The following is a 26694-nucleotide window of genomic DNA, read 5'->3' as shown; positions in this document are numbered from 1 at the left end:
TTTCTTCTGGGAGGGCAAGCACAGAGGAGAGAGGAGTAAGGCAGAAACAACAGATGTAGCCAAAAGACTGCTGGGAACCAGAGTGCCTGATGTTTGATTTTAAGATGCTGTGTGGCTCTGTTCCGCTAAGCGGTCGTTGTAGACAGTTCCAAACCTTGGGTAAATAGGAGCTGCTTCTGGTATAGAAACGAAGAGATGGATCAAAGAGGAGAGATGAAAGAACAATCTGGAACTGCACGATGGAGAGCAAGGGTTCAGTGTCGGCAGCTCACAACAGCCAGGCCAAGAGACCAGAACTCCACAGGGAATTGCAGCGGTCTTGACCGAGGTACTGGATTTCCTTTTCCTGGAGGCATGGAATATGACCAAGCCAATCTTCTCTAGATCCTTCTGATAACTGAACTGCACCAAGGAAGCTAAAAGCCCTTCAATCTTTACAAAGTGCTTTTATAAAATAATATCCAATCATAATATGGGAGAAGTTACATAAGTTGTATGAGAATACGGAATAAGGCAGAATCAGAACCCGAGAAATTCCCAGTCCAGGCTTCTGTTAAATATTTTTGTTCCCCAGCAGCAGCTTGCAATGACTGGGCCAAAGCTGCTGACTGCATCGGGTGCTCTCTGAAAAGCTTCACAGTGAAACAGGGAATCTCAAAAATGGGTTCATTTAAATCCCCTCTGTGTCATAACTGCCTGAAAAGTTGCAGACTTGGGGAATAAGATAAATATATAGTCACCATGACAGATTTCAAGTTTCGGCCAAATCAGTAAAATGAATGTGTACCCTCCCAAGAGGAGCTATGGTGACAACCAGCTCTTAAGAGTGCATAGATATGCAGAGGTTGGGACCAGTGGGGGAGGAAGGTGGTTGATTCAGGAAGTGATCCCTGCAAGGATGATGGGAGAGTTGAAAAGTGAGACTGGGAAGGAGAGAGAGCCAGGAAAGGAGACATTAATGAATGAGTTACTACAGTGGGCAGTCAGGGCTCTATCCTTGTGCAGAATACTTAGAATCGTCTCACAGAGAGGCAAGGAAGATGGGATATTTATTGACCAATTCCTGAACCTTTTTGGTTGAAGGTTGCTTTTGGGTTGTTTATTTGTTTGTTTTTCTTAATTTGGCTGCACCAGATCTTAGTTGGGGAACGCAGGATCTTTGATCTTCATTGCAGCATGAGGGATCTTTAGTTGTAGCATGTGGAATCTAGTTCACTAACCAGAGATCGAACCCAAGCCCCTGCATTAGGAGTATGGCTTCTTAGCCACTGGACCACCAGAGAAGTCTACCTCTTAAGGTCTTAATTCCCCAGCATTCCCTCATTGCCAGGGAAACGATCTGGGAGAGAAATGTGTGACTTCAGTTGTCTTCAGGTAGGACAGTGAGAGTGTTGAATGTCCTTTCCCTGGTCTATTAGTTATGTGACTTTTCTTCTCTGTACTTCAATTTACTCACCTACAGAAGCATGTTGATAATAATCGAAACTTACAGGGTTTTCATAAGAGTTAAATGACAAAGGATATATATGTAAAATGCTTAGAAAATTCTCAGGAGCCAATTTAATAATACAATTACCATGTTAAATCTACGCCATTCATTAAACTAAGTTGTTAAGTGAATTATAGCTATTCTCTCTTACTCTTTGGAAAGATAATAACTTATTTGCATTCGTTGCCTTTTTTCTAAGCAATCTAATGTTTTTTTCCTTAACAGATTTTCAACTTCATTCGTGCTTATAAGGTGAATTTTATAATGTTCATAATGAATAGTTATAAAGGTGGGTATCCATGAAGCAGATGACAGATAAAGTAATTTCTATACAGCTTGAACTGCAGATCAAGTTTTATGTCCAGTCAGGCTTTTCTTTTGTGTTTTGGTTTATTTTCTAATGTTATCTCTGCTAAAGGAAATGACCCAAGCTTTGCTCCAGGTCCCTGGGATGGGCATTGTGTGTTGGGTATCACATGCTGCTGCTGCTGCTGCTAAGTCGCTTCAGTCGTGTCCAACTCTGTGCGACCCCATAGACGGCAGCCCACCAGGCTCCCCCGTCCCCGGGATTCTCCAGGCAAGAACACTGGAGTGGGTTGCCATTTCCTTCTCCAATGCATAAAAGTGAAAAGTGAAAATGAAGTCACTCAATCGCGTCCGACTCTTAGTGACTCCATGGACTGCAGCCCACCAGGCTCCTCCGTCCATGGGATTTTCCAGGCAAGAGTACTGGAGTGGGGTGCCATGGCCTTCTCCGGGTATCACCGTCAGCTGCTGCTAAATATTGTGATTGAAGGGGAATCTTGAAATTAGAGCAGCTTTTTTTTTTTTTAACTGATATCATTCCCAGCATTATGCAAAGTCAATGAACATATACCCAAAACTAAAAAGGCAAATATTTCAACTTGAGAGACAGAAAAAAAATGGATTCCTGGGAATTTCCTGACGATTTGGTGGTTAGGACTCAGCGCTTTCACTGCTGGGGCCTGGGTTTGATCCCTCCCTGGTGGCTCAGATGGTAAAGAATCTGCTTGCAATGCAAGGGACGAGGGTTCAGTCCCTGGGAGACCCAAGTTTGATCCCTGGGTTGGGAAGATCCCCTTGAGAAGGGCATGGCAACCCACTCCAGTATTCTTGCATGGAGAATTTCATGGACTGAGGGGCTTGGTGAGCTACAGTCTATGGGGTCACAAAGAGTCAGACACAACTGAGCAGCTAACACTGTGGGGAACTAAGATCCCACAAGCCAAACCACACAATGTGGCCAAAAAGAAAGAAAGAAAGAAAGAAAGGATTCCTAATTTACTTCTTGGTTTTTGTCTTGGATTTCTTCATGTTCAGGTACAATCCTGTTGAGATGTTGTTTATAACCACACTACGCCATCTGTTTATGTCCATGATCTGCACTGAAAGTCATCCATTGCTGAGAAAGGCTGAAATGCTCAGGGGTTGATCTCCTCAGTTTGATCATCTTGAGAAACTGCATCCTCAGTGTTAAAGGTTATAATATGTCAGCGGTGTGAGAGCTAGTGAAGAGAGTGAATATATCCCTGAGGTGTGCTACTTAAGCAAGCCACTTGAAAACTGGCTTTAAAAATGACATACAGAAATGTATTCAGATGATCCCTCCTTAAAAAGACCAGTGAGAACAGGAAAGGTGCTTCTCCCCTCAACAGGAAAGATGTTTCTGTAGGGAATCTCAGTTATAGTTGTTGCTTCTTTTTTTTTTTGCCTGAGGTGCAGCTTGAGGGATCTCAGTTCCCCGACCAGGAACTGAACCTGGGGTCTGGCAGTGAGAGCACTGGGTCCTAACCACTGGACCGCTAGAGTAGTCCTTTGTTTTCCCTTTTAGATAAACAAGTTTTAGAGCAGTGTTCAGTTCAGTTCAGTTCAGTTGCTCAGTCGTGTCCGACTCTTCGTGACCCCATGAATCGCAGCACGCCAGGCCTCACTGTCCATCACCGACTCCCAGAGTTCACTCAGACTCATGTCCATTGAGTCAGTGATGCCATCCAGCCATCTCATCCTCTGTCGTCCCCTTCTCTTCCTGCCCCCAATCCCTTCCAACATCAGAGTCTTTTCCAATGAGTCAACTCTTCGCATGAGGTGGCCAGAGTACTGGAGTTTCAGCTTTAGCATCATTCCTTCCAAAGAAATCCCAGGGCTGAGCTCCTTCAGAATGGACTGGTTGGTTCACAGCAAAACTGAGTAGAAGGTACAAAGATTTTCCATGTATCCCTGGCCTCCACATACACACAACCCTCCCTACTATCAACCTTCCCCACCCACCAGAGTTGTACGTTTGTTACCATCTATGAATCTACATCAACACCTCTTACACCACAGTTTATGCTGGGATTTACTCTTGGTGTTGAGTATTCTATGGGTTTGGACAAATGTACAGTGGCGTGTGGGCTTCCCAGGTGGCCCTAGTGCTAAAGAATCTGCCTGCTAATGCAGGAGACATAAGAGACGTGGGTTCAATCCCTGGGTTGGGAAGACTCCCTGGAGGAGGGCATGGCAACTCACTCCAGTATTCTTGCCTGGAAAATCCCATGGACAGAGAAGACTGGTGGGCTACAATCCATGGGGTCGCCAAGAGTCGGACACGACTGAAATGACTTAGTAAGCACACGTGCATAATGACATGTATCTACCATTATAATATAGTACAGAAGATTCACTGCCCTAAAAACCTGTGTGCTCTATCATCTCTCCCTTGCCCCAACCCTTGGCAACCACTGATATTTTTCTTTCCCCATTGTTCTTGCTTTTCCAGAATGTTGGAATCATACAGCCTTTTCAAATTGCCTTCTTTCCCTTGGTAACATGCATTTAAGGGTCCTCCATGTCCTTTCATAGCTTGATAGCTCATTTCTTCTTAGTGCTGAGTACTAGCCACTGTCTGGATATACCATAGTTTATTATCCATTCACCTACAGAAGGACATCTTGATTGCTTGCAAGTTTTGGCAATTATGAATAAAGTTGCTTTAAAGACCTGTGTGTAGGGTTTTGGGTAGAGATAAGTTTTCAACTCATTTGGGTAAATACCAAGCTGGATCATTTTGTAACAGTGTATTTAGTTTCATAAGAAGTCTCCAGGCTGTCTTCAAAAGAGATTGTACCATTTTGCAACCCCACTATCGATGAATGATAGTTCATTGTTGATAGTTCAAATGTTGCTATAGTTCATAGCAATAGTTCCTGTTGCCCCACATCCTCACAAGCTCTTAGTGTTGTCTGTGTTTTGGGTTTTAGGTGTGCAGTGTTAGCTCACACTTATTTTAATCTGCATTTCCTTAATGACATACAATGTGGAACATCTTCTTGTATGCTTATTTGCCATCTGTGAGGTATCTGGTGAGCTTTCTATTCCAATCTTTGGCTTATTTTAAAATCAGGTTGTTTCCTTATTATTGCATCTTAAGAAATCTTTGTGTATTTTGCATAACAGTCCTCTATCAGACATGTCTTTTCCAAGTATTTTCTCCCAGTCTGTGGCTTGTCTTCTCATTCTCTTGGCAGTTTCTTCCACAGAGCACAGCAGAGTTTTTAATTTTAATGAGGTCCAATTTATCGAGTATTTCCTTCATGGATTGTGTCTTTGGTATTGCTTCTAAAAAGTCATCACCATGCTTGAGGTCACCCAGATTTTCTCCCATGTTACCTTCTAGGAGTTTTACATCAATAGTTTTGCATTTTACATTGAGTTCTATGATCCATTTTGATTTATTATTTTTGTCACAATTCTAAGTTCTGTGTCTGGAAATTTTTCTTTTTTTGCATATGGATACCTCGCTGCTTGGCACCGTTTGTTGAAAAAGATGATATTTTCTCCATTGTATTATCTTTGTTCTTCTGTCAAAGATTAGCTGACTCTATTTATATGGATCTATCTTTGGACTCTCAATTCTATTCCACTGATCTGTTCATCTATTCTTTCACAATGCAGTCCTCTGACCCCGTGCTTTTCCTTTAATATTGTGTTGGTCATTTTGCTTCTTTATATAAACTTCAGAATCACTTAATTGATATCCACAAAATGATTTGCTGAGATTTTGATTGAGACTGTGTTGAACCCACAGATCAAATTGGGCTGATCTAACATATGGCATGCTGCAGTCGACAGGGTCACAAAGAGTTGGACACGACTAAGTGACTGAACAAAAATAAACATCTTGACAATTTGAATCTTCCTATTGATGAACGTGAAATATCTCTACGTTTATTTAGTTCTTTTTTAATTTCTTTTATCAGAGATTTATAATTTTTCTCATATACATCTTGTTGCAATGGCACACCACTGCAGTACTCTTGCCTGGAAAATCCCATGGACGGAGGAGCCTGGTAGGCTGCGGTCCATGAGGTCATTAAGAGTTGGACACAACTGAGCGACTTCACTTTCACTTTTCACTTTCATGCATTGGAGAAGGAAATGGCAACCCACTCCAGTATTCTTGCCTGGAGAATCCCAGGGACGGGGTAACCTGGTGGGCTGCTGTCTATGGGGTCGCACAGAGTCGGACACAACTGAAGCGACTTAGCAGCAGCAGCAGCTGATCTTTTTAAGGTATGTATTTGAAAACATACATACTAGTTGTATTTTTGTTGTTATTGTTCGGTCACTAAGTTATATCTGACTCTTTGTGACCCCATGGACTGCAGTATGCCAGGCTTCCCTGTCCTCCACTATCTCCTGGAGTTTGCTCAAATTCATGTCCACTGAGTCAGTGATGGTATCCAACCATCTCATCCTCTGTCATCCCCTTCTCCTCCTGCCTTCAATCTTTCCCAGCATCAGGGTCTTTCCCAATGAGTCAGTTCTTTGCATCAGGTGGCCAAAGTACTAGAGTTTCAGTTTCAGCATCAGTCCTTCCAATGAATATTCAGAACTAATTTCAGGATTGACTGGTTTGATCTTGCAGTCCAAGGGACTCTCAAGAGTCTTCTCCAGCACAATTCAAAATCATCAGTTCTTTGGTACTTAACCTTCTTATGGTCCAGCTCTCACATTTGTACATGACTACTGGAAAAACCATAGTCCTTTGACTAAATGGACCTTTGTCGACGAAGTAAAATGTCTCTGCTTTTCAATATGCTGTCTAGGTTTGTGATAACTTTCCTTCCAAGGAGCAAGGGTTTTGTAATTTCATAGAGTCAGTCATTGTCTGCAGGAAATTTTAGAGCCCAGGAAAATAAAATCTGTCCTTTTTCCCCTATTCTATTTGCCATGAAGTGAGGGGACCAGATGCCATGATCTTAGTTTTTTGAATGTTGAATTTTGAACTGGTTTTTTCACTCTCCTCTTTAACCCTCATCAAGAGGTTCTTTGGTTCCTTTCAGTTTCTGCCATTAGAATGGTATTATCTGCATATCTGAGGTTATTGATATTTCTTCTGGCAATCTTGATTCCAGCTTGTGACTCATCCAGCCTGGCATTTCGCATGATGTACTCTGCATATAAGTTAAATAAGCAGGGTGACGATATATAGCCTGGACGTACTCCTTTCTAAATTTCGAGCCAGTGACTTGTTTCATGTCCAGTTCTATCTGTTGTTTCTTGACCTACATACAGATCTCTCAGGAGACAGGAAAGGTGGTCTGGTATTCCCATTTCTTTAAGAATTTTCCAGTTTGTTGTGATCCAAACAGTTAAAGGTTTTATCACAGTCAATGAACCAGAACTAGATGTTTTTCTGGAATTCCCTTGCTTTTTCTATGATCCAGTGAATGTTAGCAATTTGATCTCTGGTTCCTCTACCTCTTCTAAATCCAGCTTGTACATCTGGAAGTTCTCCATTCATGTTCTGCTGAAGCCTAGCTTGAAGGATTTTGAGCATTACCTTGTTAGCATGTGGATTAGGCACAACCATGTGGTAGTTTGAACATTCTCATTCTTTGGCATTGCCCTTCTTTGGTATTGGAGCAAAAACTGACCTTTTCCAGTCCTGTGGACACTGCTGAGATTTCCAAATTTGCTGGCATTTATAGTGCAGCACTTTAACAGCATCAGCTTTTAGGATTTGAAATAGCTCAGCTGGAATTCTATCACCTCCACTAGTTTTGGTTTTAGTAATGCTTCCTAAGTTCCACTTGACTTCACACTCCAGGATGTCTGGCTCTAGGTGAGTGACCATGCCACTGTGGTTATCCAGGTCATTAAGACATTTTTGGTATAGTTCTGTGTATTCTTGCCATCACTTCGTAACCTCTTCTGCTTCTGTTAGGTTCAGACCATTTCTGTCCTTTATTGAGCCCATCTTTGCATGAAAAGTTCCCTTGATCTCTCCAGTTTTCTTGAAGCAATCTCTAGTCTTTCCCATTCTGTTGTTTCCCCGATTTCTTTGCACTGTTTTCTTATCCCTCCCTGATCTTCTCTGGGACTCCGCATTCAGTTGTGTTTATCTTTCCCTTTCTCCCTTGCCTTTTGCTTTGTCTCTCCTCAGCTATCTGTAAAGCCTCCTCAGACAACTACTTTGCCTCTTGCAGTTTTGTCATATTTAAGTTTCTTCCAACTATTACATTATTTTTATTACTATATTTATATTATGTGGCAAAAAAAAAAAAAAAAAACCCAAGCTTTTTTCAGAACATTTCCAATCAACACCAATTAAGTGGCGAAAAACAGCTACAAATTATAACAACTTTTGATTAATACCAACATGGAGGAGAAAGTTCTTTGGATACAGTTCCATCCCCAATAAGAATATAGCACAATGACCAGCACAAATTATACCCACATTGACACTTAAAGCTGGTCACAATTTTGAATCTCTTTCATGAAGCTAGCACATTAGATAAAATAGTTTTTTCAAGCCTTTTAAGAAGGGTCATTGATCTGTTCCAAATTAAAGGAGACTGAAGAGACACGACAGTTAAAGGCAACGCATAATCCTGGACTGGACCCTGGACTGGGGGGAACACAGCTATAAAGTCAATACTGGGACTACGCATGAATTTTACTACGGATTAGCTAATAGCATTGCATCAGTGTTTCACTTCTTGATTTTGATCGTTAAGATGTCCTTGTACTTTGGAAATATACACTGAAATATTTAGAAATGAAAGGCCTGATATTTTCAGGTTTCTCTCCTTTTTTGTTAAACTATAGCGCATGTTGTACATGTATACGTGAAAAAGTGTACTTTTTTTTTATGCAGAGGGAGATAATGAGAAATCTAATGCAGGAGAATGAAAACAAACTGGGTGAAGAGTACGCAAACAATCTTTGTACTCGTCTTGAAACTTCCCTGTAAATTAGAAATCATAACAAAATTAAAAGTCACAAGCCAATAAAAATGCTCTAAAATTAATCTAAAAAGTTTAGAAATCATGTATTTGACACATTTTCCTGACTTCCCTCTAATATTTCAGACTTTTCCTAAAGCCAATTTAATGCAGTGTTTGGCCTAAAGATTTAAACGTAAGTGAAAAACAGCTTAAAATACTACATAATGTTGTATTAATACATGACCGCTAGACAGAAAATATAAAATTGAAGAGAACACTTACTCTTAGATCCTTATAATCTTTTGTTTCACTGTTTGTGAAGTTAACGCTCATGAAAAGATAATCGTATAAGTAGATTTTTTTTTTCTTCAGTGAAAGAGACCTAAGAGAAGATATGCTTCTTTGCCTTCATGAGAAGTGGGAAGTGTTTAGAAGTACAGGGGCATTACGTAAACAAATTACTCTCAAATGGTTTGGGAAAATAATAATATGAGATGGGATTTCCCTGGTGATCCCGTGTTTAAGCCTCTGAACTTTCAAAGCAGGTGGTGTGGATTTAATCCCCAATCAGGGAACTAGATCCCACATGTCCAAAAAATTAATAATAATGATAAGAGAAGCTAAAAAGTAAAAGTGGCCTAAGGTTAACAAAAGTGGGACTGAGATGAAGCATGTATGGGAGTCCTTTGTACCCTTTTTTTCTCTCTTGCTTTTTCTTTTTGACTGAAACTTTTCTGTAAGTTTGAAATTATTTTGATATAAAAGATTACAGGGAAAAAATCTCCAAACACATATTATGAGTCATCAGATAGTCCTTCTTATAGCCCTTCTGGTCTGTTCCATATTGCAGGATCTGCTTTCTGAGGCAGCTGTCAGCACCGGCACATGTCTGGATCCACCGCAGTTGGCCTTCTATCTTTCTGCTGCCTGCGTCTCAAGCCCTGGGACTACTTGCCAGTGAGCCTGACTCAGGCTAGGACGTCACTGCCCTGAGCAACTCGGCCAAGACTGGTCCAACTGGTTAGGGTCCTCTGACCGTGTATGTAGTTAGGCAGGTAAGTAGCACCAACAGCACATACTCAGTCATTAAGTCACGTCTGACTCTTTGCGACCCTACTCTTTGCAGCCCGCCAGGCTCCTCTGCCCATGGAATTCTCCAGGTGAGAATACTGGAATGGGTTGCCATTTCCTTCTCCAGCAGATCTTCCCGACCCAGGGATCGAACCCACGTCTCCTGCATTATCAGGCGGATTCTTTGCCACTGAGCCACCTGGGAAGCCCAATGGGCCCATTGCAAAATATACACTGTTTAGCTGAAGCTCTAAAAATGAAACAAAATCAAGTTTGCTTCAGCAACAGGAGACCAGTGTGAGGTTCTCCGTTTGCTGATAGACCCTGAGCAGCTGGGAGCACCTGTCCTCGCCTCGGATGTCTGCAGCCTGGCTGGCATGAGGCTCTATGTCCCCTTCCTCCCCAATCCCGATCTCTGTGATTACAGTTTTTATTTTTGCGATTTCCTTCAGTATAAAATCAAGGTCAGGGAGCATATTCTTCCCCACAAAGACATGATTAAAGCAGTGTGTGGAGTGACATTCAGTCTAACCTCTTTATTTGCATATCCTTTCTTCCTTCCTATAGAGCTGGTGTGTCACCAGCTGATAGGAAAGCACATTTTCCTGGTATGAGAGTACATTTTCCAGGCTCTCAATATTATTGTAAATATTAGGTAACATTATCATTAAAGGGGAATTTACTGCATTGGATTTAGGATATTTAGTATATCACAAGTGGGATAGCTATGAAAGATGTAAATTGTAGTTAACAGAGGATTTGAAAGGAAGGCATATATTCATATGGTGATACATGCTTGGTGAAAATTTTTTCGTGAATAACTTAGTGGGGGGAAAAAAAGAGTGCATTGAATCAGTAGAATAAGATAAACACATTTTGATCAGCAAGGGCACAGGCACTGATAATGAGGAAGAGGTAGTTCAGTTTCTGCACTTTTTTAGTTAAAAAAGTAAAGTGAGACAGAGCTGAGATTGTACCAAGGGGAACAGAGAGCTTGACTGAGAACAGACTGCATAACCTTATAAGTGCATGCTAAGGGCTGCCCTCTATGCTAATTTCATTATAATGAGCAAAACCCCGTGGAAGCATTAATAGCATAAGTCAAGAGCCAGTTGGACACTTGGAAGATCTGTTGGGCATAACATTTAGAAGGAGCGTCCGGAAAAGATAAAAAATTATATCATCTGGGAAGGGTATAGATTTTATTTAAATAATTAATTTACTTACTGTATTTCATCAGCCTTATCTAAGTCATATGGAGAAAAAAGGTTCTTTCCAGTGAGCCTGTTTCCCAGAATGCAAAAGGGTGGGTGAGGAGGAGGTACGGGTGTGGTTGACTTTCCCAACTCTCCTTGTTGTCCAGGAGCTCAGATAAAGTTAAAAATTGGCAGTGTCTTTGGAGCAATTTCATCCCTTTCACTTCATCCTCAAATGAGAACATGGAGACTTCTTGGTGAGGAATTCTTTTTCTTTTTGGTTGTGCTGGGTCTTTGTTGCTACAAGTGGGCTTTTTCTAGGTGTGGCAAGTGGGGGCTACTCTCTAGATGTGTTGTGGGGGCTTCTTATTGCAGTGGCTTCTCTTGTTGATGAACAAAGGCTCTAAAGGGAGTGGGCTCAGTAGTTGCCGCACACAGGCTTACTTGCTCCATGGCATATGTAATCTTCCTGGACCAAGGATCAAACCCATGTGTTCTGCATTGGCAGGTGGATTCTTATCCACTGTGCCATGAACGAAGTCCTAGATGAGGAACTCTAATGCCGCAATCTATTGCAGCCTATCCTAGGACACTCAGAAGCTCAGAGCTGGTTCCGAAGCTCTGGGTCATGGATCAGGTAGGAAACTGGAGATTGGGGCAAGAAGCAGGGAAATCAACAAAGGGGAAGGGAATAGCATACCGTTAATGTCTCCTGAGTATTCCTTAGCACTCAAGTATTGATTGCAGGGTGACAATATTGTCATCCTGCTTATTTATCTCACAAGCAGAGTACATCATGAGAAATCCCAGGCTGAATGAATAACAAGCAGGAATCAAGATTGCCGGGAGAAATGTCAACAACCTCAGATATACAGATGATACCACTCTAATGGCAGAAAGTATAAAGGAACTAAAGAACTCTTGATGAGGGTGGAAGAGGAGAGTGAAAAAGCTGGTTTGAAACTCAATATAAAAAAAAAAAGATAATGGCATCCAGCCCCGTCACTTCATGGCAAATAGAGGGAAAAAAGTGGAAACAGTGACAGATTTTCTTTTTTTGGCGGGGGGGACTCCAAAATCACTGCAGATGGTGATTGCAACCATGAAATTAAAAAACCCTTGCTCCTTGGAAGGAAAGCTATGACAAACTTAGACAGCATATTGAAAAGCAGAGACATCACTTTGCCAACAAAGGTCCATATAGTCAAAGCTATGGCTTTTCCAATAGTCATGTATGGATGTGAAATTTGAACCCTAAAGAAAGCTGAGTATGGAAGAATTGATACTTTTGAACTGTGGTGCTGACAAAGACTCTTGAGAATCCCTTGGACTGCCAGGAGATCAAACCAGTCAATACCAAAGGAAATCAACCTTGAATATTCATTGGACAGACTGATGCTGAAGGTGAAGCTCCAATCCTTTGGCCACCTGATGCAAAGAGCTGACTCATTGAAAAAGACCCTGATGCTGGGAAAGATTGAAGGCAGGAGGAGAAGGGGATGACAGAGGATGAGACGGTTGGATGGCATCATGGACTCAATGGACATGGGTTTGAACAAACTCCAGGAGATGGTGAAGCCTCCAGGAAAGCCTGACGTGCTGCAGTCCATGGGGTTGCAAAGAGTAGGACACGACCTAGCGACTGAACAACAACAAAACCAGATTGCAGAAACTTTTAGAGACACTTGACTTCCTGGAGAATCAGAAAGCCCTCGTATACAAGGAGAAAAAAGGTTCCTTGGTGAACACAGATGTTAAATAAAAGGAATACACTTTACCTGTTGGTTCCGAGGTATCATGAACACTGCACACACCTATAATTTCTCCCACTGGTAAAGCAACAACTTGTGAAAATCAACAAGGACCAAAGATCTGCGAGTCCACACGGTCCTGCCTATCTTGCTTCCCAGGGCTATTGCGTGGAGAACACTTGGAAATGGAGACACCAAACTCTCTCTTCTCATAGATTTAAATAAATTGTTTCCCTTGGCCATGCCATGTGGCATGTGGGATCTTATTTCCCTGACCAGGGATCAAACCCTCGCACCTTGCATTGGAAGCGCAGAGTCTTAACCACTGGACCACGAGGAAAGTCCCTCTCTTGTCACAACTTTTCAGGATTGGTTTTTTTAAATTAAACTTTTGATTTTATACAGGATTATAGCTGATTAACAATGCTGTGATAGTTTCAGAGGGATAGCAAAGGCACTCAGTCATAGATATACATATATCCATTCTCCCACAAATACCCCTCCCATCCAGGCTGCCACACAACATTGAGCAGAGTTCCCTGGGGGAAGGGATAGTTAAGGAGTTTGGGATGCACAGGTACACACTGCTATATTTAAAATGGAAAACCAACAAGGACCTACTGTATAGCAGAGGACTGGTTTTGATATGCACGTGAGAGGAGCCGGTCACTCCTCTCTGCCCCAGAGGAGGTCAGAGGTGAAGGTGAGATGCCTCAGACTTAAAACACAGAATGTTCTCTTGGAACATGGGCTTGCAATAACAAACAGAACACGAAGTCTTTGAGCACTTTTCCCTCCTGCTCTTACATAGTTCTGAGCAACTCAAGAGCTAAATATCTGTGAGAATGCATACACGGTGGCAATTTATTTTCTGTGTCCGACAGTGTCATTTAATAAAATAAATGCTGCCAGCAGTTCTTTCTGCTAGCTCTCCAAGCCTAAGGTTTGACATGAACTTTGCTGCAAGGATATGCTTGCTTTATGATGATAACTTGATTTACTCCTATTTTGTTACTCAAACTGCAACTTTGAATGATGTTTTTCTAGTCTTGGACTCTTCCCCTATGTTTGTAACACGGCCCATTAGCTACATTGTTCTGAGATTAGTTGGTAGTGATGACAACTCCGCAAATATACCCCAAACCACTGAACCGTACATTTTAAATGGGTGACTTTCACAGTATGTAAATTATGTCTCATTAAAACTGTTCTTTTTTTTAAGTGCTAACTCCCAGTGTTCACTGCAACACTGTTTACAATAGCCAAGATATGGAAGCAACCTAAATTTCCATTGACAGAAATGGATAAAGAAGATGTAGTACATATACACAATGGAATATTACTCAGCCATTAAAAAGGTAAAATAATGCCATTACAGCAACATGAATGGACCTAGAGATCATCATACTGAGTGAAGTAAGTCAGATAAAGACAAATGTCACATGACGTCACTTATATGGGGAATCTAAAAAAAAATGATACAAAAGAACTTATTTACAAAATAAACTCACAGACTAAGAGGAATGAATTTATGGTTACCAGGGCAGGGGTGGGGGAGGGGCAGTTAGGGAGTTTGGGATTGACATGTACACACTGCTATATTTAAAATAAATAACCAGGACTTCCCTGATAATCCAGTGGTTAAGACTCTCCATTGTCAATGCAGGGGGTGCAGGTTTGATCCCTGGTCTGGTCAAGGACCTAAGATCTCACATGCCTCGAAGCCCAAAACCAAAACATAAAACAGAGGCAATATTGTAACAAATTCAATAAAGACTTAAAAAATGGTCCACATCAAAAAATCTCAAAAAGAAATAAAACAAAATGGACAAACAAGGAGCTACTGTATAGCACAGGGAACCTTGCTCAATATTGTATAACAATCTAAATGGGGAAAGAATTTGAAAAAAGAATAGATACATGTATAACTGAATTACTTTGCTGTGCACATGAAAATAACTTTTTGTTTAATATAGCAGTTAAAGAACAGAAAGAGATTTGTTTATAGAACATAGCTCACATGGGTAAAAGAATTATAATTAGATATTATCCCTGCTCATTTTTATTGTCTTAAAGAGAGGTTTTATATGGGGTTGGAGCAGCCATTTCTTTGAAGAAGGTGACTTGCGGAGAGGGAAAATCTCCCTTTCCCTAACACCATCTCTAAAAAAAGGTAGAGGATCAAATTTTGCTTGTACATCTTACAAGTAGAAAGCTGAGGTTATTTTAAAAACACTGAAACCAATGTGGTATTATCTGAATGCTGGACATGACGATTTTTATAGAGCAATGGTTCCCAGCCTTGGCAGTACATTGAAATCACCCGAGGAGTTTTAACAATACAACGATTGGGTCATACTTGAAGAGACTCTGATTTACGTGGTCTGAGGTGTGGCTGGGGTTTGGAATTTTAAAAGCTTTGTTAGTGATTCTAATGTGTAGACAAGGTTGAGATACACTGCCATGGAGAAAAAGGAGTAGCAGAATATCTGACTAGTTTATTAGTCCCTTGGTGCTCTGAAATTTCCAGTTACTGCTCATTTTTAAAAGCTTACATTTATGCCTAGGTCAGACAAGAGATGTTGGTAAGTGCCTAGAACAGATAACTTATTCTTAGTGGTTGTATTTAGGTTACTAAGTTTAAAGTCTTTATTGAATTTGTTACAATATTGCCTCTGTTTTATTTTCATTGCTAATTGTAAGCTTCCAATAACCATCTCTCAATGACTGATGTAATGACTTGGGGGTATGGAACAACACAGCAGAGAGCATCAAAGATAAAAGGTAACTTATTTCTTTGAAAAATTCTCACCTCTATTGCTCTGGTCTTTCTTTCCAGAACTATTTGTTAGACATTAGACTTTCTGGATTAGTTGCACTCACTGATTTTCATATGCTTTTTTCCTTTTATTTCAAATATCTTTTATTTTGATTCTACTTTCTAGGATAATTCCTCTATTTTATTTTCCAAACTATGTATTGAATTTTAAAATACTGTTATTTTTTTATTTCCAAGAACTTTTTCTAAATCTCTTACTGTACTTTTAAGAAATCTGTTCTTGTGTCGTAGATGTAACTTCTGTTATTTCTCTAAAGGTTTTTACAGATTTTTTTTTATGCTTCCTGCATATTCTATTTACCTGAACTTCCTTTTTTTCATCTCATCTCTGTCTTTCACGATAGAATGTGTCCTTAAATGTTTATTTAGTGGGAGGATAACAAAAATATTTTAGAAGCTTTGTATGTATGAATCAGATCACTAGGGGGTGATCAGGCAAGAACAAGGATGTTTGATTTGTACTTCACCAAATGTCAGGATCTTTAGGTTTGTTCCGCTTGACTAGGTCAGTTTTCTCAGAGAGTAATCCTTCAACCTCCTGCCTAGAATGCAGTTATGGGTTGAATTGTGTTCCCCAAAAAGATCTGTTGCTCACCTTCAGTACCTCAGAATGTGACCTTATTTGGAAATAGGGTAGTAATTCATTAAGATGAGGTCATATTGGTGTAGGGTGAGCCCTTAATCCAATATGACATGTCCTTATAAGAGGAGATAGAGACACACACACACAGGGAAAGAACCACCATGTGGGGATGGAGGTAGAAGGAATAATACCTCAGGTTATCAGAAACTTGAAGAGACAAGGAAAAATCCTAGGAGCTTTGGAGAAAGCATGACCCTGCCAACACCTTGATTTCCAACTTCTAGTTCCTTAACTGTTAGACAATAAGGTGAAAGTGAAAGTGTTAGGCACTCAGTCGTGTCTGTCTCTTTGAGACCCCTTGGACCAGGCTTCTCTGTCTATGGGATTTCCCAGACAAGAATACTGGAGTGGTAGCCATTCCCTTCTCCAGGGGATCTTCCCGACCCAGGGGTCAAACCCAAGTCTCCTACATTGCAGGCAGATTCTTTACCTTACCGTCTGAGCCACCAGAGATGTTGTTTTAAACCAGCTAATTTGCAGTACAATAGCCTGAGGAATTAATATAGATGCATAAGCCTGGTTTTCACAAAACAGCAGGGAAAGGATGCTGCTGATCCCATTCAGTATCTAGACTATAATTAATTCCCCTCGTCTCACTGTGGCACTTAACCCTGCCCTCAGCTCTGCCTCATATGCTCTTTGGTTCAGAGTTTTCAGTACTGAGCCTCCAGTATTGTGCTATTGTGGGGGAAGGATAGCCTTCTGGTGGCACCAGGTGGGGAAAGTGACTTTCTGTTTCTCACCTGTTGTTTTAACTGCTTCTTATTCATATAATCAGCCAATCCTCCCACACTCTTATCCTACCTTTGGAAGTACTTGGTCCTTCTTTTATATGCGATCCCATGGACTGCAGCCTACCAGGCTCCTCCATCCATGGGATTTCCCAGGCAAGAGTACTGGAGTGGGTTGCCATTGTCTACTCCAATTATATTTATTTATTTTTGGCTGTGCTGGGTCTTGCTGCGTGAGCTTTTCTCTAGATGCAGTGATGATCGGGGGCTGTTCTCCAGTTGCGGTGTGTGGGCTTCTCATTATGGTGGCTTCTCTTGTTGCAGTCCAGGGGCTCTAGGCTCAGTAGTGTGGCTCACAGGCTCTAGAGCACAGGCGCAGTAATTGTGGTGCAAGGGCTTTGTTACTCCATGGCATATGGGATCTTCTGGATCAGGGGTTGAACCCATGTCTCCTGCCTTGGCGGGCAGATTGTTTACCACTGAGCCACTAGGGAAACCCTTGGTTCTTCTTTTTTAAAGTTTTCTTTTTATTTATTTTTTGAAAGATTTTTTTAAGTGGACCATTTTTAAAGTCTCTATTGAATTTCTTACATGACTGTTTCTGTTTTCTGTTTAGGTTTTTTGGTTGTGAGGTATGTGGGATCTGAGCTCCCCCACCAAGGAGTGAATCTGCATCCCCTGCATTGGAAGGTGAAGTCTTAACCACTCGACCACCAGGGAAGTCCCAGTACTTATTCCTTACTTATGCTGAGTTCAGGTCTTTTTGGAGGGTTTTGCCTTTCCATTAAGTTTGTTCTAAATTGCTCCCCCACCACTGAAAAGTAGGCTTTCAGCTTTTTCAGTGCTGTTAAGTCTGGTTTTTTGGTTGTCAATATTTTGGCTTTTGTTTTTTATTCTTATGAGTCTATATCTTTTTTAAAAAATTATATATGATAATTTTGGTGAGGATTTGGGAAGGAGCTGATGAATCTATGTACTCAATCAAGCATGGTCAGCTAGAAATCCAACCACATAACTTTTTAGAGGATCTAGTTGTGAGTTAAGTAGAAAGAAAAGAGAACTTGTTCAACTTGATAAAACCTACAGCTAATATAATATTTAATTATGTATAATGTTTAATGGCAAAATTATTGAATGCTTTCTCCCCTAAGACCAGGAGCAAAACAAGTATGCTTATGTCCCTTTTACTCAGCATATCACTGGACATGCTAGCCAGTGCAATAAGGGAAGTTTTGCTTTTGGAACTTTCTAGAGAAGAAAATTTTTTCCAAATACATTCATATTAGTTGACTCTGTGGATGTGGAACCCATGAACACAGAACTTGTGGATACAGAGGGTCAACTGAAGTTAACTGTATGTCAAATGTACCTCATTAAAGCTGTTAAAAATTCAACTCAGAGAAAGACAAATGTCATATTATATGTGGAATAAAAAAAATGATATACATGAACTTATTTACAAAACAGAAAGAGACCCAAAGACATAGAAAACAAACTTATGGTTACCAAAGAGGAAAGGGTGGTGATCAGATCAGATTAGATCAGTCTCTCAGTCATGTCCGACTCTTTGCCACCCCATGAATCGCAGCACGCCAGGCCTCCCTGTCCATCACCAACTCCCGGAGTTCACTCAGACTCACATCCATCGAGTCAGTGATGCCATCCAGCCATCTCATCCTCTGTCCTCCCCTTCTCCTCCTGCCCCATATCCCTACCAGCATCAGAGTCTTTTCCAATGAGTCAACTCTTCACATGAGGTGGCCAAAGTACTGGAGTTTCAGCTTTAGCATCATTCCTTCCAAAGAAATCCCAGGGCTGATCTCCTTTAGAATGGACTGGTTGGATCTCCTTGCAGTCCAAGGGACTCTCAAGAGTCTTCTCCAACACCACAGTTCAAAAGCATCAATTCTTCGGCACTCGGCCTTCTTCACAGTCCAACTCTCACATCCATACATGACCACAGGAAAAACCATAGCCTTGACTAGACGAACCTTTGTTGGCAAAGTAATGTCTCTGCTTTTGAATATGCTATCTAGGTTGGTCATAACTTTCCTTCCAAGGAGTAAGCATCTTTTAATTTCATGGCTGCAGTCACCATCTGCAGTGATTTTGGAGCCCAGAAAAATAAAGTCTGACACTGTTTCCACTGTTTCCCCATCTATTTCCCATGAAGTGGTGGGACCGGATGCCATGATCTTCGTTTTCTGAATGTTGAGCTTTAAGCCAACTTTTTCACTCTCCACTTTCACCTTCATTAAGAGGCTTTTTAGTTCCTCTTCACTTTCTGCCATAAGGGTGGTGTCATCTGCATATCTGAGGTTATTGATATTTATCCCGGCACTCTTGATTCAGCTTGTGTTTCTGCCAGTCCAGCGTTTCTCATGATGTACTCTGCATATAAGTTAAATAAGCAGGGTGACAATATACAGCCTTGACGTTCTCCTTTTCCTATTTGGAACCAGTCTGTTGTTCCATGTCCAGTTCTAACTGTTGCTTCCTGACCTGCATACAAATTTCTCAAGAGGCAGATCAGGTGGTCTGGTATTCCCATCTCTTTCAGAATTTTCCACAGTTTATTGTGCTCCACAGGGAGGGATAAATTAGGAGTTGGGATTAGCAGACACAAACTACTGTGTGTAACATAGTTAAACAACAAAGACGTACTGTATAGCACGAGGAGCTATACTCAGTGTCAGTGTGAACCTCTAATGGAAAAGGATCTGAAAAAAGAATATATATCACACTTATGGCAGAAAGCGAAGAAGAACTAAAGAGCCTCTTGATGAAAGTGAAAGAGGAGAGTGAAAAAGTTGGCTTAAAACTCAACATTCAGAAAACTAAGTTCATGGCATCTGGTCCCATCACTTCATGGCAAATAGATGTGGAAACAGTGACAGACTTGATCTTTTTGGGCTCCAAAATCACTGCAGATGGTGACTGCAGCCATGAAAATAAAAGACTCTTGCTCCTTGGAAGAAAAGTTATGACCAACCTAGACAGCATATTAAAAAGCAGAGACATTACCTTGCTGACAAAGGTCTGTCTAGTCAAAGTTATGGTTTTCCAGTGGTCATGTATGGATGGTAGAGTTGGACCATAAAGAAAGCTGAGCGCCAAAGAATGGATGCTTTTGAACTGTGGTGTTGGAGAAGACTTGAGGGTCCCTTGGACAGCAAGGAGATCCAACCATTCCATCCTAAAGGAAATCAGTCCTGAATATCCATTGGAAGGACTGATGCTGAAGCAGAAACTTTGGCCACCTGATGCAAAGAACTGACTCATTTGAATAGACCCTGATACCGAGAAAAGATTGAAGGTGGGAGGAGAAGGGGACGACAGAGCATGAGATGGTTGGATGGCATCACCGACTCAACGGACATGAGTTTGAGTAAACTCCGGGAGTTGGTGATGGACAGGGAGGCCTGGCGTGCTGCAGTCCATGGGGTCACAAAGAGTCAGACACGACTGGACTGAAGTGAACTGATATACATATTTTAGGTTGGCCAAAAAGTTCATGTGGGTTTTATAAGCCCTTACGGAAATATATACATGCATACACACACATATATACACACATACAACTGAGTCACTTTGCTGTACAGTTGAAACTAGACAACACTGTACATTAACTACACTTCACTTTTTTTCAAGTGGTGCAATAAAAAGGTGGACTCTTGTCATTTTGGTGTGGTTTCCGGATGGAGCAGAGAAATAGATGTGGTTCATCCATCATGTTTACCTGAAAATCCAATCACATAACTTTTGAAAGAATCCTGTTTTCATTTCAAAAACTTTTTTTGTAATTTTCTTGGTCTATTTCTCTCTGTCACTCATGAACACTCCCATTTATTTATGCCTCATTTTGTTCCCAGCCCAACCAAGTTCTGGGTTGAGTCCTAGGGATGGGCTTCAATGCAGTGAATTACGGAAGATACCTGGAATGTTATTGCCTGAGGATTAACTGCATAGTTAAATCAGTTACAGATCTGTCCCTGAAGCAAGAGAATAGACCAATCAATGTTTCAGGTTCTTTTCTTTTCAACAAGCATTGATTGCTCATGTTATAAATGGTGACTCTTAAAAATGAAGGAGTTGACAAATTAGATAGTATGGCTTGGCATTTGCAGTTTTGTATATGTCCTCTCCCTCCTCACCCCTTCATCCAAGCGTAATCCAAGTCTCAATAGTATCTGAAAAAGACCTTGACTCTGCAGGTTCCTGGGATGGGTGGAGTGAGCATGAATGATGTACACATGTAAGGTATGCCCATCACATGTGTGGACATGTCAGAGGAACACCCATGTCATGATTGGTGAATCTAGATGGGAATTCTTTTCCTCAGCACTGCTTTAATCATGCATTACTTCTTTTTAATAAGAGGAGTCTCTAGTTTTACCAGTTATATTTTCCTTACAACACATTCGATAAATAATGGTTTTCATTTTAAATGTTTTTGTTCTCACAGTGTGAATCGGAAAGTCCCAGGATGATCAGGAATTTTTCTTGAGTATAAATCTGAAACAGAAACTCTCCAGATCTCAAAGACCTTTCAGATAGAAATCAGAAGGCTCCAGTCTGGAATAGCACCTTAAAAATGAGGTAAAGCCATTTACTAAATTGTTAAAGGAAAGAAAAGGAAGAAAACTGGGGGAAATGAGCCCGTTGAGGGTAGTGTCTGTGTTTTATTACTTCTGTACTCATATTGCCAAGCACAACAGCTAGACGTCTGTTGGGCATCTATCATTTGGGGTGTAATTTGCATTCCTCTCCTCATACTCTGATACCAGACTGCTTCTTTCCTGTGGGGAAGTCCTATCAAGTGGGTCTGGTGAGACTGTCAGTGTTCACTCCCCCACAGGTAACCAGGTCTGGCCATTCATTTCCCTGGGAACGTTAATTGATTTAGACAGTTACCTGAACTAACCTAGGCCAAATGCAGTTTTCAATAAGACTTCTTTTGCCTGCTTGTTGGAGAGATTTCTCCGAGATATAGATACTGATTTTTTATATAAAATTTTTTTTTGAATTAGCTTTTTATTTGTTTATTTATTTATTTGGCTGTGTCGGGTCTTAGTTGCAGCATGCGGGATCTTTCATTGCAGCTGAAGGAAAGTTACACGGCCCAAAATAGCCTGGAGTTAAAACTCCCCTCTGGGTCCTCCCCACTATTCTATGCAAAACAAAGAACTCTCTCACCCGAAGGAAAAAAATGGACATTAAGGTTGATTACGCCCAGCTCCCAGCCGGTCCAGCCTCTGGCCGGTCTCCAGAATTCCTGGCCCCAGCCATTTAAGAGATAACTACTCCGAACAACCTTGGAGAAGAACAGACCCCTTAAGACTGTAGCTTTCCACATACATGCCTGTATATACTTCCTCTTTTCTTGGGTCTGTGCAGCCGCTCGCTAATCTGATGGCTGCCCCTTCTCGCCTCATTAAAGGTGATCTGTTCCTGTAAAGTGCCCGCTCGGTCTTTTTCCAAACCTCACCTTCTCTAACTCCCTTACCCTACAGCAGCTCTTGGGCTTCTCGAACTGCTGCTCTAACACCGGAACACATGGGCTTAGTTGCTCCATGACACGTGAGATCTAGTTCCCCAATCAGGGATCAAACTGGCATCCGCTGCATTGGAAGGTGGCTTCTTAACCACTGGATCACCAGGGAAGTCTCATGAGATACAGACATAACCTTTGATTGTAGGAGAAAAACATGAGCCCCTGTAGATAGTATTTGAGCCCCTAATCCAGCTACAGCTGAAAGTAGACGCAATCCTTTACTGTTTGAGCTAATTTGAGTTGGGTTTCTGTTACTCACAGCCAAAAGAATTCCAACTAATGCAATCATGATTTAATGGCACCCTCTAAAATATTACTTTTAAAGATCAATATGAAGGTCAACAGTCTCCCAACTCAAATGAAAACAAAATACAGGAAACTAAAATTTAACCCCATGTTGGGAGAGAATGGTTTGCAACTAGGATCAATTTTCAAATAGTAAAATCTTTCAGACAATAAATAGAAGTAGTGAGGAAGTCTAAACATTTCTTTTGAGGGAATTCTCTGATGGTCCAGTGAATAAGACTCCATACTCCCAGTGCAGGGGGCCTGGGTTGGATCCCTGGTTGGGGAACTAAGATCCCACATCCACAGTTAAGCCTGTGTGCCGCAACTAGAGAAGCCCACACGCTACAATGAAGACCCAGTGCAGCCAAAATAAATAATAGAAAATGAAAGTAAATAAGTAACTTTTTAGAATGTTTAGAAATGATCTCTCCTCGAAAGTGGTTTAGCTCTCTAGACCTGGAGAATAAGCGACAGCTTAAGATCTCTGAGAATGCAACTATCGCTTATCTGTCAAAGTTACACTGAAGTTAAGAGTAAAATGAAGCCATATTTTCTTAAGGATCTTTAGCTGTTTAGTTGCAAGTCATGTCCAACTCTTTTGCGACCCCATGGACTGCAGCCTGCCAGGCTCCTCTGTCCATGGGATCTCCCAGGCAAGAATACTGGAGTTGTTGCCATTTCCTTCTCCAGGGGATCTGGAGATCGAACTCTCTTGCATTGGCAGGCGGATTCTTTGCTGCTGAGCCAGTTACAAAGATACTGAGCCCCTCCCTCCCACTAGGGTACCCAGTCTTTGCTCCTATATGCCCTGTCCTTTCTCAGAGTTCCCCAGGTATTGTCTCACTGCTGGTGACAAAATGACCCTCATTTTGCTCCTGTCTGATCAGCTTCCCTGGCTGTCTGGAGTCTTCAAGACAAATCCAGAGTCAAGGAGCAGTGCTGATCTCCTGGACCCCCTACTGCACCCCCGAACTTCCAGAGGCTTGTGGTTGTTGTGTCAAAGTGGGAAGAATGACTTCTCTGCAAGTGCTTGCTGCTTATCGTCAACCAGGAGGTCCTGAAGTAGCACTAAAGTCTCATAAAGTCGGTTATGAAAACTGGTTGAGGGACTTCCCTGGCGGTCCAGTGGTTAAAACTTTGCCTGCTAATGCAGGGGGTGTGGATTTGATTCCTGGTCCGACAGCTAAGATCCCACATGCCTGGTCGCCAAAACAAGGACACACAAAGCAGAAGCAATATTGTAACAAATTCAATAAAGACTTTAAAAAAAAAAAAAACACAGGTTGAGCCATAAGTTCGAACATGGACACACATACACACCCCACACACATGCTTATACATACGCACACTGCTCTTTAGATACAGAACACAGCCATTTTTATAAAGTAAATATATAGTCTCTCCACCTACAGCAGCACGGACAAATTTTACCTTCGTCGTACTGAGCACTCTAGCAAAAGCAAAGGCTTTCACATGTTCATTTCAAAAGGAGCTCTTTGGTTTACATTTTTTTTAAATGATGGTATAAAACTGGTGGTGAAATGTATCACTTATTTTTAATTTTCTACATTCTTTTAATTTTAAGGGAGTTTTTGGTGTTGACATTTTACCAGTTTGAGTGAAGCGTGGAAACCTTACTGTCTTTTCCCCTTATCTATCCCCATTTATAATTGTCTTAAGTGTTTCCTCTCCACATATTGAGGTATGTCAGGCAATGTTATCGTTTTTGCTTCAACAAACAAACATAGTTTTAAAAACTCAAGAAGAAAAGTCAATTGTATTTATCAGTATTTTTACTCTATTCATTATCCTTCCTTCTTCCTTCCTCAGGTTACAAGATTCCTCCTTTTATAAGTTTCATGGACTTCCCTGGAGGCCCAGAGGTTAAGACTCAGCTTCTAACGCAGGGGGCATAGGTTCAATCCCTGGTCTGGGAACTAAGATTCCACATGCCACTCAGTGCAGCCAAAAAACAAAACAAAAACACCACCCATCTCCTTTTGTAAGTTTCCTTCTGTTAAAGAATTTCCATTAACTATATCTTTTCAGGTTTAGTCTGTGTTGACAAATCCTTTTAGTTTTTCTCCATGAGAATGTCTTGATATCCTCTTCTACCTGAAGCATACTTTCACTGAATGTAGAATTCTGGATTCACAGTTCTTTTCTTTTAATGCTTCAAAAATGTTGAGTCACTTCCTTTTGGCCTCCATGATCTCTGATGAGAAATCTGACATCATTCAATTTGTTTTTACTCTACTTACTTGTAGACATCACTTCTGTCTCCTCTCTTTTTTTCTGTTTTTAGCTTTCAGAAGTTGGTTAGGATCAATCTTGGTATGTATTTCTTTGGGCTTGTCCTGATTGGGATTCAACAGCTTCTTGAATCTATGGGTTAATATCTTCTGCCAAGTTCAGAACACTTTCAGCCACTATTTTGTTGAGCTCTTTTTCAGTCTCACACTCCTTCCCTTCTCTGGAAAGACTCGTTATGATCTCACATATCCCTGAGGTTCTCTTCATTTTTTTTTTTTTTCTTTCAGTTTATTTTCTTTCTGTAGTTCTAATTGGATAAGTCTTACTGATCTCACTTCAAACTCACTGATTTATTCTCCTGTCTGCTATTTAGCCCTTCCAGAGAGTTCTTATATTTTATTATATTTCTCAGTTCTAAAATTCTCTTTTGGCTCTTCTTTATAGTTTCCATTTCTTTGCTGAAATTTCCCATTTTTTTCACTTGTCTAAAGCATGTTCAAAATTTTTCATTGCAGTATTTTTTATGATGGACTCTTTAAAACCCCCATCGGCTAGTTCCAACATCTGTGTTATCTTGGTCTTGCCATCTGTTTGGCCATCTTTTCTCATTCTAGTGGAGACTTTTCCTGATTCGTGGGAGTAGGGTTTCTTTTTCTAAATTAGTTCCAGACAACTTGGTTATTATGTTATGAAATCATTCCTCTTATTGAAAGCTTTAATTTCAGCAGGTTTCCTCCCACATCACACCAGTGGAGGGAGTGGGATGCTGCCTTTCACTGCCAGGTGGAGTGGGAGCCAAGTTCTCTGCATGAAGCTGTGGAGGATGGAGGGCTTTTGAACAGGGTGGTTAGGATGAAAGTCCTGGCTCCTCACGACCTTCTCTGACATCATTCAGACGCAGGGAGGGTGCCTCATTCCAGCGAGATGAGGATGGAAGTCTAGGCTCTCCACTCAACCTCTGTTGACAAGGGTGGGGATGGGGCCAGTTATTCCTGAGGCATTTGACTGCAGTAGGGCCATTATTGTCTACAAGTTTTCAGTCTTACTAGACTGCTCCTTTCCTGTCCTTTGGCTAGAAAGAATGAATTTTTCTTAGACTTTTTTTTTTTTTTTTTGGTTGACATGGCATTTCTGGGTTGGTAGCTTCTCCAGGACCCAGTTGAAAATATGAGAGAAAAAGAAAACCTACAGAATTCAATACACAGCAATCCTTGAGTCCTGGGGTCCCTAACTATTCTGTTTTCTTTGCTCCATCTTTCAAAGCTGTCTTTATTTGTCTTAAATATAGTATCCAAAGTTTTTAAGGAGATCAAGTCAGTCAATCCTAAAGGAAATCAACCCTGAATATTCACTGGAAGGGCTGAGGCAGAAGTTGAACTTCCAGTACTTTGGCCACCTGATGCAAAGAGCCGACACTGGAAAAGACCCAGCTGCTGGCAAAGATTGAGGGCAGGAGGAGAAGGAGGCAGCAGAGGATGAGATTATTGGATGGCATCTCATCTCATCTCAATGGACATGAGTTTGAACAAGCTCTGGGAGATAGTGAAGGACAGGAAAGCCTGATGTGCTTCAGTCCATAGGGTTGCAAAGAATCAGACACAACTTAGCAACTGAACCACAATTCATTTAATGTGTATATTCATCAGC

The 26694-nt window shown here is 41.1% G+C and overlaps 1 long non-coding RNA gene across 1 annotated transcript; it reads left to right on the top strand.

The window, feature by feature from the left end:
- Positions 1-45: 45 nt before the first annotated feature.
- Positions 46-17606, top strand: LOC113880933. Its single transcript, XR_003507882.1, has 5 exons — positions 46-328; positions 9572-9776; positions 11156-11245; positions 15443-15523; positions 17569-17606. It is a non-coding gene; the product is annotated as an uncharacterized LOC113880933 (long non-coding RNA).
- Positions 17607-26694: the final 9088 nt, after the last annotated feature.

The sequence above is a fragment of the Bos indicus x Bos taurus genome, chromosome 22 (genome assembly GCF_003369695.1).
Source record: "Bos indicus x Bos taurus breed Angus x Brahman F1 hybrid chromosome 22, Bos_hybrid_MaternalHap_v2.0, whole genome shotgun sequence".
In the NCBI taxonomy this organism is placed as follows: domain Eukaryota; kingdom Metazoa; phylum Chordata; class Mammalia; order Artiodactyla; family Bovidae; genus Bos; species Bos indicus x Bos taurus.
This window is presented reverse-complemented; position numbering and strand designations above follow the sequence as displayed.